At 40.2% G+C, this 19,863-nt stretch overlaps 1 protein-coding gene and 1 pseudogene across 2 annotated transcripts in view; one reads left to right on the forward strand and one right to left on the reverse strand.

Annotated features, from left to right (window-relative positions):
• Positions 1-19,863, forward strand: part of UBE2E1 (ubiquitin conjugating enzyme E2 E1) — an 81,078-nt gene that overhangs the window by 5,977 nt on the left and 55,238 nt on the right. The window lies entirely within an intron of this gene.
• On the reverse strand, positions 11,526-17,989 carry LOC122230380 (annotated as a pseudogene).

Below are 19,863 nucleotides of genomic sequence, written 5' to 3' on the forward strand. Positions count from 1 at the left end.
TAGATACTCAGGTACATTTTGTTTTAGAAAATTGCTTTGTTGTCGCAATCTGTTATTCAAGCTCTCTATTAAGCTAATATAGCATAGAGTTAAATCTCACAGTGGATCCCCAAACTTATTTCATTGTATATACAAATTTTGTGTTGGACTTTGGCAGACCAGGAAATAATTTGCGGCTTTGATTAAAAAGGTTTTTTAAAAAATTTGATAGATTTAACTCTTTGGTAGGGGTGTTTTTTCTCAAAATTGCTTCAGACTGTATACATATGTGTGTTTCAGTTTCAAGACAATTTGATACCAGCTTTTCAGAGCCCTGTTAGTCACTTCATTTTATTTAGAATAGCCATTGTGATACTGTTGAGGCAAGGTGGAAGACTTGAATTTTATTAAATCAACAGTGACTTGAGGAAGGATTTATATGTTGTAGTAGAGTCATGTATTTAAGGGGGATTAATTCAATTCTATTACTCCCGTAGTTTAAAAAATTAAGTATAGCAATCTAATTCTCAGTTCTCAGGAGTAGTACTGGAATGGGATGTGACATTTCAGTAGTGTTCTAAACTTAAAGGTAGAAGTAGAAGAAGTTACCAACAAGAAAATATTCAGTGGCCACACACAGTTTAAAAGAAGTATGTGGAGATATCAAGTTGAAAACTAAATGGAATGTTTTGCTTATTAATGCTGAACTTTCTAATGTATGGTTAATGGAAACTTTAATATTGGCATTTTGGTTGTATATGTTCTTAATGTTGGTCAGGTGTGGGATATTTGGTAAGATTTTGTCCTGTTAGTAAAGAAAGTCGTGACTCTTAAACTGTTTGTAACTGAACTACTTAATTATTCTTAACACTTTCTCTCATGGCTTTTAAGAATCTTTTCACACTGTTGAGAAAGTGGAGAAATGGGTAAGGGTTAGGGCTGTGACATCTTTTTATTTTAGTGGACTCATTGTTCAGATTGAAGCCTAAAGTTCCCTTTGGTTGGTTGTGTTGAATCCTTGGGCATTTCCCGTGGTAGGTGTGTGCTGTTGTGGTTACTGCTCCTGTTTGGTATCATGTCTCTTCCAAGTGTGTGTGTTTCTTGTGAGTTCAGACGACTTTAGCTGATGAAATTACAAGGTTTTTAAAGCATGATTTCAAAACTAATAACATTTATCAAAACATAATGGATTTCTGGGGCGCCTGGGTGGCTTAGTCGGTTAAGCTGAGACCCAGGTCGTGATCTCACGGTTCGTGGGTTCGAGAGTCGTGTCGGGCTCTGTGCTGACAGCTTGGAGCCTGGAGACTGCTTCGGATTCTGTGTGTCCCTCTCTTTCTGTTCCTTCCCTGCTAGTGGTCTGTCTGTCTCTCTCTCAAAAATAAAGATTAAAATTGTTAAAAAAAACAAACAAACAAACAATGGCTTTGTAAGCAATTTGAGGGTTTTCGTGGGATTAATAACTTTTAAAACATAAGATAGATAACTTTAGTTTCACACCATTTTAGCTGAGTTCTGTGTGATTTGTGCTGCTGAACATGTAGAACTTTTATCCTTAGAAACCACCCTAATTACCCCTTTAGGGTGAAACCTGTGAGTGTTGCGGGTACTCTGGTGAAGCACCAAACTGGATGACTGTTTTATGAAAAAAAAATTGCTGAATTTCATAGAAAACACCGGCAACTTTAATTTGTGAGAGAATGTATATTATGTTGACTTTTAAGAATAAAGGTGGCTTTATTTCCTGAAAAACTTTTTTAGAGTGGCTGCTTCTGTTATATGAATTACAGTTTTTCCTTTGTCTTGGCTTACTAGAGTTAGTGACTAAATGTTACACAGTAGTCTCAATATTCAGCTACTTGAAATAAATTTGGTTTTGTTTTTGTGTTGGTACCTTATGGGATTGAAGTATTTAATATTTTAATGTGCATTATTTGAGATGGAAAATGATAATTTAGTTTGGGGATACTTTTTGAAGTTAAAAATACGTGAATTAAATGACCTTGAATGCATGTGTTTATTTTTAATAAATTTTTCCAATAATTACTCTCAGCATGAGAACTCAATAGCTTGGTTCTTCTGAAATTGTGGTTTCATCAACTATAAATTATATTTTGAGTGAGTTAAACAATTGACTTTCAGTTAATGTGTGAGTGAGGGGCAGAGAAGACAGAGGGGCGGAGGATCCGAAGCAGGCTTTGTGCTGACAGCAGAGCCTGATGCGGGGCTGGAACTCACAAACTGTGAGATCGTGATCTGAGCCGAAATCAAGAATCAGATCTTAACCAGATGCTTAACTGACCGAGCCACCCAGGCGCTCCTCAATTGATGTATCTTGTATATTAATCCTTTATAGGACTCCCTTTCTTCAGTCAGTATTCAGCCTGTGGTTTTAAATTTAAACCATATTTATTAAAATATAGCAGTGGCAGAAAGTAATCTCTGCAGTAATCAACTGTGTATTGAGATCGGTGGAAGAATTGCTTCCCTTGAAGGTGCACTGCTTGCATTCCAGTAATTTTTAGCACTTTACTTGGCAAACTTCAAAGTTACTGAACTTAAACTTGTGTGAAATGCAATTGCTAAATATGTTGTAATGTGTGAGCACATAAAGTTAAATTCTCAATGTTGTATATTGTGTCGAGTAGATTTTTTTTTTTTTAGAACACTGCAGATTATATTCAGTGTCCAGGTGAGAAGTATTTTAACTGAATATTTTAAAATTTCTCTATGTTGCTGTATAAATCAAATTCTTTGGTATTTCTGAACTATTTGGTTATTTTTATATATACAGATGAAGTAATGGTCTCCGAACTCACGTATTGTGCATTTGGTTGGATTTTTTTTCCCTGCAGTTTGTCTGTTTGTTTAGGAAAAAATACTGTCTTAAGTACTGTAATGATTTCTTAAAGCATGCCCTATTTTGGATTGTAAAATTATGCCTTTTATTTTTTTGAGTTTTAAATGAAATTATGCCTTTCAGATAGCTGGTGAACTCTGGGCCACTAGACTCAGTTTTGCACCTGCTGTTCATAGCCTAGGGCTCAAGCTTTGCTGAATTGACTAGTTACAGCTATATAATCTGTAGACATTAATGTCTGTAAACAGTATGGTTACATAAAATAAATGAAATTTTGTCCAAGTCCTTTAAACTTCAGATTTTATTTTAAGAAAATACTGGTGTTTTGAGTAAACTATTCATACAGCGGCTTGAAACTTAAAAATTCAGATTGTTTTAGAGCCAGTATGTTAAGATAAAATGTCTTCAAGAAGTCATTAAGCATTTCAAGCATGGTGAAGAATAAAAAAGTAGGTTTTTGTTTTATATAACTTTATTGCATTTTGATGATTATTTTTGTGTTTCTTAAATATGTAAGCCCAACTAAGTAGATACTTTTTATTTTTGAGAGAACTATGTAATCAGATACAGTTGATTTTATTTTTTAATTTTTTTTAATGTTTATTTTTGAGAGAGGGAGAGAGAGGGGCAGAGAGAGAGAGAGAGAGAGAGAGAGAGGGAGACACAGAACCTGAAGCAGGCTCCAGGCTCTGGGCTATCAGTACAGGGCGGGGCCCATCGAGGGGCTCGAACTCTGGAAAGGTGAGATCATGACCTGAGCCAAAGTCTGATGCTTAACTGGCTGAGCCACTTAGGGGCCCCCAGATACAGTTGATTTTGAAGTTTTACAGCTAAACCTTACCTTTTAAAAGATAATTTTAAAGCTAAAGTGAAGAGCATGTAAAAAATATAATGCAGTTGTTGGAAGAGGTTAACATTTTTTTAACCTTTTTTCTCATTTACTAAAACGGCCGACCATCTGACTTGCCTAACTCCTAGTATTGTAAAGTTGAAATGAGATTAGAGTTTTCTGTATGTATTGTTAGAGTTGCCCATTTAGCTCCTTTTAATAGCTCATATTTTTCTCTTTACTAACATTGCCTTTTATTGCTTGCATTTTAAGTACAGTTTTAAGCCATTATACAACAACATAAGAGTGAATGTTTTTGAAAAGTTGAGATGTAGAAGTTGTATAGTAAAACGTGAAAAATTCTCCTCATGATCTGTTCTGATGCTACCCCTTTGCACAGAGATGCTCCGTACTCCAAGCTAGCTTGCACTTTGTGTGTATCCTTCTGGATAGTTTCAGAGAATTTACTGAATATTGTGGTATTTCTCTGGTTTTACAAAATCTGGATTTGGTGGTAATAATGAGATGTCAATTTAGAAATCCCAGGCTGCTAACCTTGGAATGAAGAGATCTTTTCCTTGCAATAGTCAAGGCCTCTACATCTTGTCCAAGTTCAGCATGCTTTAGATGGTTGTTTGGGTGTAAGAAATGGTTTCAGCAGAAGTCATCCTTTACAAAATCCTGTATCTCACCTGAAAAAACTCTTTTTACGTATCTTTCATTCATCTGGCGTTACTAAATGCATTAAAGCTAAATGTGACCAGCATCTGAACAAGTTTTCATTTGGAGAGTTACCAGTTAAGTGTGCTTGCCTTTAAGTGCATAAAGGCAGTATTGAAAAATAGTGAGAACCAAGGAGACTGGAGTGTCAAGACAATCAAAATAGCCTCTGAACCAGGGTCAGGTTCCTGGAAATTAAGATCATTAGCTGGGGCCTTGAGAAGGTAGGAAGGAAGGAAGTCTATCCAGAAGTGAATTGCTTACTAAGGGAGTAGGAACTTTTGTGGCTGTTGTGTTTACCAAAAGACCCTGTGTCTGGATTGTAAAACTGTACTGCTGTTGTTCCTCAGAAAGCTAACCAGAATTATCATATGACCCAGCAGTTACACTCCTAGGTATATACCTGATTGAAACGGGATTGAAAACAGGGAGTCACGCAGATTCTTGTCAGGCAGTGTTTATAGCTGTTCATAATAGCCCCAGAGGGGAAACAACCCAAGTATCCATCAATAGATGAATACATAAACAGAATGGGGCATTTACAATGGAATATTATTCAGCCATAAAAGAGAATGAAGTTCTGCTATGTGCTACAGCATGAATGAACCTTGAAAATGTTACACTAAATAAAATAAGCCAGACACAAAAGGACAAATACTGTGATTGCAGTTACATAAAATACCTAGAATAGATAACTTCATAGAGACAGAAGATGAGAGGTTTCCAGGGCTGGTGTGGGGGAAGGGGAAAAATGAGGAATTATTTCTTAATTGGCATAGAATTTCTTTTTGGGGTGATGAAAATTTTGGAAATAGTGGTGATGATTGTACCACATTGTGAATATAATTAATGGCCTCGAGTCTTACCCTTAAAAATGGTTAAAATGGCATAGTTTTTTAAAATGTTTATTTTTGAGAGGGAGAGAGAGCAAGCAGAAGAGCGGCAGAGAGAGGGAGATAGAGGGTCTGAAGCAGGTTCTGGGCTGATGGCAGAGAGCCCAGTGTGGACTCAAACTCACAAACTGTGAGATCATTACCTGGGCTGACGTTGGATGCTTAACCAACAGAGCCAGCCAGGCACCCCTAAGATGGCAAATTTTACACATTTTACCACAAAAGAGTTAGGAAAACCCCTGTACCAGTGTTAAAATGTATCTTGAGTGTTAAAAATGCTTATAGCTTACAAGGCACATTTCAGTTTTTAGGGATTCTTGTGAAAGATACTAGTATTAAATACTTGTCACTTCCCTTGAGTCCCTGTTACACATGAAAGCTGCCTTCAAGGAGTTCATTGTCTAGTAAGGGTGGTAAGAAATGCATGTACAGATTTTGGATAGTACTTGGAAACATGAATATTATTTGGGAAGTAGTAAATGCACAGTATGTGTTATGAAGGTTCAGAGCAGCGAGAGATTGCTTTGACCTGGGTGTGAGAAGTGGTGTCTGCAGCGCTTCGAGATCTGGGAAAAAGCTTCATGGAGGAAATGAGAAGTGGGGTAGAAGAGTAAGAGGCATCTGTAGCAGAGGAAAGGCCAAGAGGGCGCCGTTGGGCACTAGTGAAACCTACGACTAGAGAGGAAAGAGTGGGAGAATAAGCAGTAAGAGATAAAGTTTATGTTCCTCAGTGTCAGGCTGAGGCTTTGAATATCATTATACAGTTACTGGAGAATCTTTGAAACTCTTGAGCCGGAAGTATAATCCAGCTAGAGCTGAGTGTCTGGAAAGACACAAAGCAAGGATTGAGTGGAGTTGGGTGGGAACCGAAAGCCTTGGGAGAGCTGCAGTAGTCCAGGAGGGAGACCAGGTTAGCAGGGAGGCAGGCAGCAGCATCGAAGTGGACAGGAAAGAGATTCAAAGCAGTAGGATCTGGAGAACTCCGTCACTGATTTTAGAGATGCGGGACTTGAAAGGAGTCAGAGCTTCTCTGGGTATTGGGGGAAATTGTGGTGCCATTAACAGAAATCAGTAAGGCTGAAGATGAACTAGTTTGAGAAAGCAGAGGGATTAGATAGATCCTCCTTCCAAGGTTTAAATATTTGTCTCGTTGACCGAATACAATGCTCAGTGTATTGCTGCCACTTAGTAGGCTCAGTAAATATTTGCAATTTGATCATATATTTAAGTTTATTATTAATTGGTCATTGAACTCTCACATCTACCTGGTCTAAGATTAGATTAGATTAGACAAATGGATTATAAACTTCTTAAAAGGCAGGAAGCATGATTTTTCTCTTTGATTCTGATCTTATGTGTTTTTTCCCCCAACTTTTTTAGTTTACAGAATTTCAAAGCTTATAGGAAAGCTGAAAGAATAATACAGGAACACCCATCTAAGCAATCAGCTGTTAAAATTTCACCACATTTGCTTTGTCTCTCTTTTAAAAATGTCTAAATATTTATTTTGCAGAACCTTTTGGGAGTGTGCTGCAGGCATCATGACACATCCATGTGTTTAGGGTACATGCCTTGAACCTGAGGTGGGCTGGCGGGGATGCTGAGGCTGGAACTGGCTTTGGGGGAGTACACGTTAGATTTGAAAGTTTGGATGATGGTTGAAGTATGCCTGATGGCCAAGGGGAAGAGAATTGAGAATTGTGCCCTGTGGGATGTCTACAAAGGAAGGATGAGGGGAAATAACAAGGACCTGGAGAACAAAGAAGCAATGTAGGTAGTGAGCTGCAAGCTCTAGGGGAGGTCAAGGAAATTTTTTCATTAGCCTTTAAAGTGTAGAGTTAAGAGTGTGCTCTCTAGGCTGAGAAGAAGAAGAAGAAAAAAAATGAAAATGGCAAGGAGGGAGATACTGTAATGTTTTTAAGACATGATTGTAGAGGAGGTGATAGACTATAGAACTGAGATCATAAGTGGAAAGCATATATTTAGAAAGGTCGGAAGCCTGGAACTTTATGATAGAGTGACAGTTTCTAGAGGATTGGAAGCATTTTTCCGTCCTTGAATAACACTCCAGCTACTTGCATAGAACAGAAAGAAGCAACGTCTGTCCCCAGTGTTCTTTGGTTCTTTCTGGATAGACTTTAAGTTCCTTGAGAGCAGGAATTCTGTCTTTGTCATCCCTACCTTGTCCAAGAAAGAGTAGATAAACAGTACATATTTGTTAAATTAAAACACCGACACAAAAACCTAATTTGAGTCTGAAGGCTTAATGGAATATCTTCATTACCCTCTTCAGAAAATAATGGAAAGAGCTGTGGAAATTGCTGTCACATTTTACAGCTGTCTGTTGCTGGCAGTCTTTCTGAGTTGGCACCCGAGCAGTTTTGGCAATTTTCACCTTCTCGGAATCACGGAGGAGCTCTGGACCACAGTGTTCTACAAAAGACAGGATCAGTGCTGTGGGCTAGATTGAGAAGACGTATAAAGAAAATACCAGTACCTTCGATTACCATGTTTTGACTTGATAAGATTAGTGTTTGCCAACAAGTAAGCGTGGGTTTAGGGGTGCTAAGTAAATTGGACTTCCTAGTGATGTTCCCCCAAATCCTAAAGCTATTCCAGATAGTTACGTTAGAGATGCTGGCACCCGCCTGAGACATCTGACACATTCCCCATCATCAGTGGAGTGAAACAGGGTTTCATAATAAGCCCATTCTTATTCAGCCTCTCTTAATGCAGCCATGCTGTAAAGTGAAACAAAAGACCCAGTAACTAGTGTCAGAATATGGCTCTAATCCTCTGGGAAACTTCCTATTCTATGGGCTGAGAAGCTCATCAAAGCTCTTTGCTTGAAAATTGTAATCCAGGAATTGCTGTATGCTCGTGGGTTTTTTTCTTGTAACATACATGCGAGTGATTATGGATTACTTTGTAGAGTCTGTGCTGCGCTGCACTGCATAGATGATAAACCTGGGGAAGGCAAGGTGGTGGCTCAGCCCAGTCAGCAAAGGCTTAGGAAGCCAACAGTTTTCGTATGCAGAACGTAATTGAAAGTTGTCACTGGGTTTTGTTACTTGGGGTAGCATACTATTCACTAATATGTCAATTAACAAAGTAGTCAGAAACAATTCTGTCTGCTTTCTTCTTTTTTTTCCTGCTGCTTTCTAAAGAACCTGAATAGGACAGAGGGAAATGCCAGGCCACAATAAAGGGACTGTATTATGAAGTTCTTAAATAGCACTCAACATTGCATTTGCTACAGGTGTCACATCTGACTTATCTCTAGTATTGACTTGTGTCAGCATTAAATTTTATTTTTTATTTTTTTTTTATTAAAAGTTTTTAACATGTTTTAGAGAGAGAGAGAGAGAGAGAGAGCACGCAAGCAAGCAAGGGTGACGCAGAGAGAGAAGGAGACACAGAATCTGAAGCAGGCTCTAGTCTCTGAGCCGTCAGCCCAGAGCCCGATGTGGAGCTCGAACTCCAGAACAATGAGATCATGACCTGAGCCGAAGTCAGGTGCTCAACTGACTGGGCCACCCAGGTGCCCTTTTTATTTTTTAAGTTTATTTATTTTTGAGAGAGAAAGCATGAATGGGGGAGGGGCAGAGAGAGAAAATCCCAAGCAGGCTCCTTACTGTCAGCATGGAGCCCAATGCAAGGCTCGAATCCACGAACCAAAGAGATCATGACCTGAGTCGAAGCTGGACCAAATGAGCCACCCAGGCGCCCCTAAGTTTTAAATACTAATAATTGATGGAGGCTCAGTAGGGTTTACCAGTATTGAAATGATGATCATTATGTGGAATACCAGGAGGACACTGGGTATTTGTATCTATTTTAATTGATGGAAAATTGATGTGGGATAGATCTTAATAAGTTCTGTAAGAAAAGACATAGAAGCACATTTTCAGATAGGAACAGAGCAGTTTAGAATGATTTTACTTAGAAGTTTTAGATAGGATACAGGTCAAAAGGTCAGGATTGGGGTGCCAGGGTGGCTTAGTTGGTAGAGTGTCTGACTCTGGATTTTGGCTCGGGTCGTGATCCCAGGGTTGTGGGATCGAACCCTACATTGAGTTCCTCACTGAGTGTGGAGCCTGCTTAAGTTTCTTTATCTCTCCCCCTGTCCCTCTCCCCTGCTTACGCTCTCTCTCCCTCAAATAAAAAAAATAGTCAAGATTATAATCAGGAAGCAGTGTTGTACAAGAGTGACAACAGCCTGAGTAAATCAAGTCATATTCATTTAAAATATTAGAGTCCTCTGTGCTATGTAGGTGACTAAAACAGACCTGGCCTCTGATTTGTGGAATTTCAGTTTTATTTTATTTTATTTACTTATTTTTATTTTTATTTATTTTTCTTATATACTTAAAAATTTTTTTTTTTTAATTTACATCCAAGTTAGCATATACCGCAACCATGATTTCTGGAGTAGATTCCTTAATGCCCCTTCCCCATTTAGCCCCCCCCCCCCAACCCCTCCAGTAACCCTCTGTTTGTTCTCCATATTTATGAGTTTCTTAGGTTTTGTCCCCCTCCCTGTTTTTATATTATTTTTGCTTCCCGTCCCTTGTGTTCATCTGTCCTGTGTCTTCAAGTCCTCATATGAGTGAAGTCATATGATATTTGTCTTTCTCTAATTTCACTTAGCATAATGCCCTCTAGTTTCATCCACATAGTTGCAAATGGCAACATTTCATTCTTTTTGATTGCTGAGTAATATTCCATTGTGTGTGTGGGATATGTGTGTGTGGAAGATGTGAAGACCACATCTTCTTTATCCATTCATCCATCGATGGACATTTGGGCTCTTTCCATACTTTGGCTATTGTTGATAGTGCTGCTATAAACATTGGGGTGCATGTGCCCCTTCAAAACAGCACACCTGTATCCCTTGGATAAATACCTAGTAGTGCAGTTGCTGAGTCGTAGGGTAGTTCTATTTTTAATTTTTTGAGGAACCTCCATACTGTTTTTCCAGAGTGGCTGCACCAGTTTGCGTTCTCACCAGCAGTGCGAAAGAGATCCTCTTTCTCTGCATCCTCGCCAACATCTGAGGATGTTGCCTGAGTTGTTAATGTTAGCCATTCTGACAGGTGTGAGGTGGTATCTCATTGTGGTTTTGATTTGTATTTCCTGGATGATGAGTGATATTGAATATTTTTTCATGTGTCGGTTGGCCATCTGGATGTCTTCTTTGGAGAAGTGTCTATTCATGTCTTTTGCCCATTTCTTCACTGTATTTGTTTTTTGGGTATTAAGTTCGATAACTTCTTTATAGATTTCGGATACTAACCCTTTATCTGATATGTCGTTTGCAAATATCTTCTCCCATTCTGTCGGTTGCCTTTTAGTTTTGCTGACTGTTTCCTTCACTGTGCAGAAGCTTCTTATTTTGATGAGGTCCCAATAGTTCATGTTTGCTTTTGTTTCCCTTGCCTCAGGAGACGTGTTGAGTAAGAAGTTGCTGCGGCCAAGATCAAAGAGGTTTTTGCTTGCTTTCTCCTCGAGGATTTTGATGGCTTCCTGTCTTATATTTAGGTCCTTCATCCATTTTGAATTTATTTTTGTGTATGGTGTAAGAAAGTGGTCCAGGTTCATTCTTCTGCATGTCGCTGTCCAGTTTTCCCAGCACCACTTGCTGAAGAGACTGTATTCCATTGGATATTCTTTCCTGCTTTGTCAAAGATTAGTTGGGGAGACATTTGTGGGTCTATTTCTGGGTTCTCTATTCTGTTCCATCGATCTGAGTGTTTTTGTGCCAGTACCATATTGTCTTGATGATTACAGCTTGAAGTCCAGTATTACTGTTTTTATTTAGTGTTTTTTTTTTGAGGGGGGGAGGGTGGAGAGAATGAGTGGGGGAGGGGCAGAGAGAGAGGGAGACCCAGAATGTGAAGCAGGCTCCAGGCTCTGAGCTGTCAGCACAGAGCCTGATGTGCAGCTCAAACCCATGAACTGTGAGATCGTAACCTGAGCCGAAGTCGGAGGCTCAACTGACTGAGACACCCAGGCACCCCTACTTACTTATTTTTAAAATCACTTTCTGTAATATGTCAATACGTATGTAAATACATGAGACTCGAAAGCAAGAAAGCACTCAGTCCCCGAGTTGGTAGTTTAGGGGAAATTCATGACAACGAGCCTTTCCAGTCTCCCAGGGAAAGAAGGGGTTGAGAGGACACAATATCACTAGGCCTCTGGTGAACTTAGTGCTGGGGCCACGCATGGCCTAGTTCTCCACCAAGTTTGGAAAGTACTAATTGTCCTGGTCCTGCTCCTACTCCTGCACGTGGCCTCCAGCTTCCAGAATGGCCTCTTCCTTTAGTTCTGTGGCATTTTCACTCGGGAGAAGACCGCTTACCCTGTTGTGGTGTCAGAGTTCTGGAGGACTTGTCATCTAATAGGATGATGAAGGGAGATCTCGTCAGTACCTTGCCATTCGCTTTCCATCTGTGGTACTTAGAACCTCAAGATCGGGGCACCTGGGTGGCTCAGTTGGTTGAATATCCATCTCTTGATTTTGGCTTAGGTCATGATCTCGCAGTTCATGAGATATAATCCTTTTTTGGGCTTCCTACTGACCTGTGAAGCCTCCTTGGCATTCTTTCTCCTGCTCTCTGCCCCTCCCTGACTTGTGCTCGCGCATGCGCATGCATGTGTGAGTGCGCACGTGCTCTCTCTCTCTCTCTAAGTAAATAAACATTAGAAAGAAAAAAAAAACTAATGGTCGAGGAGTCTCAGGGTCTCTCAAGGGCTCGTCTGAGCCCTGGCTGGCCATGGGGATTTCTGAGGGCTGTCCTGCTTCCTCCTTGGAGAACACCTCCTCTCCCTCTGACTCTCAGATGACATCTAGTTCTCAGGGGAAAACTGGGTACCCAGAGGGATGTCCAATTCAGAAGATGAAATTGCCTGTAAGGGCAGAACAGGCTCTGGGGGAAGATTTGGTGGGGGCTTCAGTCTCAAATACTTCACTCAGCTGTTTCACCACTGGGCTTGGGGTCTCTCTGCTGCTGGTCTTCAAGGTGTCTGCCAGGCTGAGGATAGGAGAGTAGGGATCTGATCAGAACCTTCCAACTGCTCCCCTGTTGGTAGGTTTGGCTGTGGAGAGCTCTCCGCCTGGATGGGAGTGTGTAGGATGCTGACACTAGGTAAATGGGAATCTGCCTCCAGGGCCAGAAGCTTGGTCGTGCTGGAGTGACTGGGGTGCTCTTTGCAGAGCCCCGCCTGGGGCAAGGAGGGGATGCTGGGCCCCTCCTCCTCTTTTGGGTGCCCAGCAGCTGGAGCCTCATCTGAAACAGCCCATGCTGTTTCAAACTTCCCTGAAACTTGAATTTTAGTAGGCAGTACAGACAGTAACCGGTAGAAGGATAGATAACTACAAGTTGAGTCAGCTTGTAAGAGAAATTAACAGTGCATTGATGGAGAATAATTGGGGTAGGGAGGTTATTTGGAGAAGGTTTTAAAAACACATTTAGGCAAAGACCTAAAAAATGAGAAGGAAGGAGTCGTCCTTGTGAAAAGTACAGGAAGAACATCCCAGACTGAAACACAAACACGGAGGCCCTGAGGTGGGGAGAACCATGTGATGCAGGATCATGTAGACCAAGATAGAGAGTTTGGATTTTCATTCTAAGAAGAGTGGGAAGCCATTCAAGGTTGTGAAGCAAGAAAGTGACATTATTTCAGTAGTGATTTTCCTACCCTACTTGCTGTGTGGAAGATCACTGGGGAGGAAGGCACAAGTGGAAGAAAGGAGACCAGAAAGGAGGGTATTGGTGTATTCTAGGCAACTGGTGATGGCAGTTAGTATTAAGATGGTGGCAGTGAAGGTGGGATTAGATCACCTGGACCTGTTGATGGATGGATTGCATGTGGGAGATGAGAGAAAGGACCAAGAATGGCTCCAAGTTTCTGTGGTCTTAGATGATGGCCTCATTTTACTGAGAGGAACAAAACTGGAATAGGATCTCTATGTGTTTTGGGATGAGGACAGCATAGAAAATGAGTCTTTGGAGCGCCTGGGTGGCTCGGTCAGTTAAATGTCTGACTCCTGATCTCCACTCAGGTCATGATCTCACAGTTTGTGGGTTCGAGCCCCACGTTGGGCTCTGTTCTGACAACACAGAGCCTGCTTGGGATTCTGTCTCTCCCTCTCTGCCCCTTCCCCACCCAACTTCTCTCCGTCTCTTTCTCTCAAAATAAGTAAATAAACTTAAAAAAAAAAAGAAATGTGCTCTAACATTTCTGGGGGTGGGGAAGAAAAAAATGAGTCCTTCTTTGTGGGTATGTTAGGTTTCAGGTAGATACTAATGAGGCATCCAAATGAAGGTGTCAAATAGAAGTTAGATATAAGAGGGGCGCCTGGATGGCTCAGTCGGTTGAGCAACTGACTTCGGTTCAGGTCATGATCCGTGGTCTGTGAGTTCGAGCCCCACATCGGGCTCTGTGCTGGCAGCTCAGAGCCTGGAACCTGCTTAGGATTCTGTGTCTCCCTCTCTTTCTGCCCCTCCCCTGCTCATGCTCTGTCTCTGTCTCTGTCTCTCTTTCTCTCTCTCTCTCTCTGTCAAAAATAAATAAACATTAAAAAAATTTAAAAAAGTTAGATATAAGTAATTGGAACTTAGAGGAATGTTTTGAACTCAAGATAGACACATGAGCTTGAGCTACATGAGCTTGAGCTACATGTACATTTGGGAGACGTTCAATATATAGAAGCTCTTACCTGGCGAATGCCTCAAGCTCACCTAGAGAAGAAAGGTGTAGTGGGAAGAGGGCCCGGGATGCAGACTTAAACCTGTAGCATTTAGAGGTTGTATGGCCTGAAGGAGAAGCGAGCAAAGGGGACTGAGAGCAGGAAAATCGAGCGCATAGTGAGTGGAAAGCATTTTGAGGTAGAGTGGTCATCAGCTCTGAAATAACACTGTGAGGTCAGGAAAGATGAGCAAGTAACCTGGATTTTACAATTTCAAATTTTTGGTGACCTTTACAAGACAGATCTAATGTAAGAGATGTGACACGAAAGAGGGGATGATTTTCAAGAAGGAAAAGATGTTTGTGTTTTTCTTTCCAGTTAGAAGATTTCATGGTGTTTATTCAGGGGAGGTACATTAGTATTATCAGATTTTTATACTTTAGGGCAGAACTTTTTTTAACATCATGTAATTGTTTTCCTTGGGAGAGTGTTTCTCATTTTTGGTGTATTCTCAAAGGATTTTTGAGATTTGGGGCGGGGAAGGTTCCTCTCCCCAGCCCACTAGAAAAAAGTTAACTTCCTATTTTAGTAGATTCAAGTTCTTTGTGATCTTTATGGCTTCCATTGTAGTATGGATATCATATGTAAGTAGTGCTGGGTCCGTATATCACATGTTGATGAATACCTTTAGCAGGGCTTACTTTGAAAATACTAGGGAGTGGATTAATTGGAAAATCAGTAAATTGCTGCTGCCATCCTTAAATTTTTTTTACACGCTTTGATTTGTGTCGACCTTTTGTATACTTGTGGATGCATGAGAATGAGTGGGTACATGTGTATACTTTTAACACAGTGTAAATTGTTCATCATACTCAATTTTTTCATCCTTTTAAGATTGGCTGTTTTGTTCAAGCTTTACATTGAAGTTACCTGGAATTCTTAAAGCATCATCGTATAAGCATCCTCATTCCAATCATTTACCAACCACATTTTATTTATTATTTTGTTTTATATTATCCAGGTAGTCTTGGTCCTGTGTAACATGATAATTAAAGTTGTCCCTTTTTCTGAGAGTGGTCTTCTAAGACACATACTTGTAAAGTACACATAGGAAGCCAGGGAACAGTAGGACAACTAGAGTCATTGTTAAATGTGGGTAGTAATAGTTTCATATAAGAAAATGTCATGATGGAAATGTTTATCTTCGGACTTCTCATTAGAACAGTATGTGTACAAAGTAGCTTGTGTGTAAAAATTCAGATGCCAGATTCCCATTCAAATGTGGGTGTGAGGGGTTTGGGGGAAGTGATAACGGTAGACATTCTAAGTGGTCTAGTTGTGGTGTCCTTTTACTCATGTCATCACGAAAATTACCAGTCAAGTACTTTACTACACTTTTAGTCTTAAAAACATAGTATATCTCATTGACGTTAGCTTTGTTTAAAAGTGGGTTCTTAGCGTTATGATTGATACTTTTCACATTTTCTAACCATTAGAGGTTCTCTTCTAGTGTGCTTGTACAGTAAATGAGTATTTGGAGGAGAAATTATTTGTGGTGTGTCTTATTCAGATAACTTTGACAAATTTCTAAATTAAAATCGATGACCTGGAGAAATGGTTTTTATTTGTATAACATGAAGCTTCAGGCTCAAATCCTGGTACTGGAGGTCGCCGGGCAAGATGAAGGCAGCCTGATTGTGCTGCTTGGTGAGGTCAGTGACTCGGATTGTCTTATAGAGGGATACAGAGTTCTGGGAGCATTGAGGGTAGACTTCAGAAGTTTTCGGGATTGGAAGACATTCTTACAGTTCAGATTGTTAGTTGGGATCACACAAACGTTAGTAGGCACTGCCAGAGGGAATCAGATGATAACTTGTGGAGCCACAAGTGTTTGGCTACGTAGGAAGTTTGTTCCGCCAAAAACGTAAGTTTCTCCTTCCTCCTCTATGGGAATACGTCTCAGCTTTTCAAGGTAACTTATTGGAATTGGCTTTATAAAATTTTATTTCTTAGTAGACTTTGCTGGAGCACATTTATCCTAAAGAAAGAGATGTTGAATTGGTATACATCAAAGACTGTAAAAGAAAACATTTGTTTTATAACAAGCACCCAGGAGGATATTCTTCTAAACATGAAAGATAACTTTCCTCTAACCTAAGTAAATATTTCAAACCAAATGTATGTTAAGTGATTATAGTAATGTGTGAGCAGAGACTAGCAGTAAAGATAGCAATATCATACATTACTTAATAGTATGTGATACTTCTTTGGCTTTGGTCCTTTTTCTGAGCGATTGTTTCTATGAGAGTCCTCAGGATGCATAGATTCATTTTTCAGCTAGACTGGTAGCCTTCCCAGAAAATGTTTCTTCTCTGTAGTTTAGTATCCTGAGATGTTTTCACATCTGAAGTGTTTATTACATAGTAAACACTGTCAAGTGATAGGGACCAGTCCTAAAATAAACCATATGCTGAGGACACAATTCTTGTTAGAACTGAAATTGGAAATTGGTTTCTATTTTCTCTGGCAATACTGCTAGATTCTATGTAGATGCAGGGGGTTGTACTACTACTTTTACTGCAGCAATTTCACATTTACGTATATTGGGAGGAAATTCTATATTGTAGTACCTGCAAGTTAAAACACTGTGACTGTGGGGGGGTGGGGGAAGCTGTTAAGATCTTGGAGTCCAAATTAATGTTTGTGATGGAAATTTTATAGCTAAATGGATTGGCTGCTCCCTTCTCTGTACTCTTCTCTTGTGTCCTAATTATTATGTGGTGTGTATTGATAAACAAATTTTTATCCATTCTCCATTCTGTTGCTAGATTACTGCTATGTTCTTCTTTTTCCAGAGCCGTTCTTGAAACCTTTCTACATGGGTGTTTGTTACACTCCAACTCTCACTGCTTTCCAAAGACTTAGACTCCCCCGCCTTTTCAGTAAGCCCCTCCAAAACAGTTGTCTTCAGTTCTGAAGCTTCTCTGATCTCTGGCAAGCCTCTGTCTCCTGTAGTGTGTGGTTTGTGTGTGTGGATAACATATACACATTGTCTTTGACCTGGAGATTCATAAAAAGAAATGCTATCTTGAGGCGCTTGGGTGGCTTAGTCGGTTGGATGTCCGACTTCAGCTCAGGTCGTGATCTCACGGTCCGTGAGTTTGAGACCCCCGTCGGGCTCTGTGCTGACAGCTCAGAGCCTGGAGCCTGTTTCAGATTCTGTGATTCTGTGTCTCCCTCTCTCTCTGCCCCCCCCCCCCCAACATGCTCTGTCTCTGTCTCTCTCAAAAGTAAATAAACATTAAAAATTAAAAAACAAAAAAGATGCTATCTTGTTTAAGGGGGTAAGTCAAATCTCAGGATACCTAATGACATTACTGCAGGCTTAATTTGCATTTTCCTTTCTGGATAAACTCTTTGTCAGTTAACTCTTGCATTTTTGGCTTTCTTACACCCAGGTGTGCCCCCTTCCCTTACTGCCCCTTCTAGAAAAAAAGGATTAACAACTTGGGTGAAGTTTTCTCAGAAATTTCTTCTGGACATACTCACTTGAGTAAAAAAAAAAACAAGAGTTTGTAGACACTTGACTCTTTGAGGGAGAGATACAATTGGGTACATCCAGACTGTATCTATGAATTGTTACTGGCCTAACTTTGAAGGTATGATTCATTCCGTAACAGGTATTTATATGGAGTCTAGTAGGGCACTAGTTATGTTCCTCGAATGAGTTTTTAAAATATGTAACCTACTGAACACACATTATTTGCATCATGAGAATTGTCTGTACTTATTAATAACAACAGATTTTTGTTTGTTCCAGCTAAGTCTTCGTAGTAGTTTTGCAAGTGTATTGAGGCCTGGCAGGGTTATCTGTGACTCAGCCGGGGTGGGCGGGGCAGTCTCCTACCTGCTCCATCTGTGTTCTCTGCCTGTTTAACTGTGAGCCAGGCTGAGTAGTACGCATCATTGAGCGGACTGCCAATACTTAGGTCTCTGCCTGACCGGGTCTGTTCCATCGTAGAGCCCTTTGACTTAAGATATAGCTGTAACCAGCTGCTCCTCACCGTATTCAGTTCATTCTAACATTTACTGAGCATTTCCGGTTGTGCCAGGTCCTGGAGATAGAGCAGTAAAAAAGACAATGTCCCTTTCCTAATGGGCCTTACATTCATATGGAGGGAGGGACGATTTAAAAATGTACAAAAGTAATTTCAGTACTAAGGAATTAAAACAGGGTAATGGCATAGTGAGCGACTAAGCTGATTGGGTCACTGTTTTAGGGAGGTGGCCATGAATGATGACCAGGACGTAGGCATGAGAAAAACATTTTAGGCAGAAAGACAGAAAATAGGTGCTGCGTGGGGGAAGGCCAGCATGGCTGGATGTTGTGCATAAGGATGAGAGTGGTAGGAGATGAGGTAGGCAAGAGTCAGATGATACTAATTTCAGTAGAAAGCCATTGGAGAGTTTTAAGTAAAGGAATGATATACCACCACACTTAGCCTGTGCTTGAATATTTCACATAAAACTTCCAACTTATAAAAAGCTTTTGGAGATACTCTTTGTAAATATCTTTTTTTTTTAACATTTATTTATTTTTGAGACAGAGAGAGACAGAGCATGAACGGGGGAGGGTCAGAGAGAGGGAGACACAGAATCTGAAACAGGCTCCGAGCTCTGAGCTGTCAGCACAGAGCCCGACGCGGGGCTCGAACTCAAGGACTGCGAGATCATCCCCTGAGCTGAAGTCGGCCGCTTAACCGACTGAGCCACCCAGGCGCCCCGTAAATATCTTTTTTTAATGGACGGATTTACTGACATTTTCTTACGTAGAGTTTCTTTTACGTCTGGATATAATTGATATGTCTTCATACCCATTATGTCTAGATATCTGTATCTATTATATCTAGAAATTGTATAAAAATTAGAGACCTGCTACCCCCAATTTGTGTCTAAACCTGTGAAGGGAAGTAGAACAGTACTTAGCGCGTCTTTACGTAATGGATGGGTGAAAGTATGAATGCTCTGTAATGCACACCTACGTTCAGAGCCAACAAAAGCAGCTTGTCAGTCGTCTTTGTAATCTCTTCACCTGGCTTCCTCATTGTCCGTTTGACGTGCAGATAGCCTCAGTAGGCCAGTGTGGAAGCATCAAGAGTTTGGCCTTGTATCTCTTTAAAAGCAGGAACAGCAAATGAGAGCTTGAGGAAGCAATGAAGAACCCTCAGTAGTCTGGGAGGCAGCTTGCCAGATTTCTTCTAGTCCCCACATGGTTATCTGTGATACTGAAAAGCTTTATCTATGCATTGGGAAGTCCCAAATCTTTGTGATATGACCATATAGAGAGAATGCTTTCCAGTTTCTTTGATTTGGTAAATGCTTTTATGGAATAATAATTTTGTCGTAATTTTTAGTTACAGTAGCCGAGATATTTGGAGTAAAGAGGACATGTAGGCCAGACACAGGTTAAGGCTATAAAACAGATTGATAGTGATATAAACGTTTTTAGATGTGTATTTGAAATTTCAGTTAGAAAAAAACCAAAACAAAAAACAAATTCTGTTACTGCAACTCTTTTGATTAGTTTTTATGCTATAAAATGACTTATAAAATGAAATGTAATTCCAGGGTATCTTAATAAACAATTACAGGGGGTTTGGGGTTACATTGATAAGAAATTCAATCATTTCATGATGAAGGTAATTTTTCTTACTGAAAGACCCGTTTTTTTGTGATTATTTTTTCCCCTGAGCTAATAATAAACAGCTAAGAGAGAGGCCCCTAGGAAAATTGTTTTTCACTTATCCATTATAGAAAAAAATTACACATGTCATTCTCAGAATTCTTGAGGGGACGAAATTTCAGTGCAAACATGATTTAGGAGTTTACT

Source organism: Panthera leo, chromosome C2 (genome assembly GCF_018350215.1).
Source record: "Panthera leo isolate Ple1 chromosome C2, P.leo_Ple1_pat1.1, whole genome shotgun sequence".
Taxonomy (NCBI): Eukaryota; Metazoa; Chordata; class Mammalia; order Carnivora; family Felidae; genus Panthera; species Panthera leo.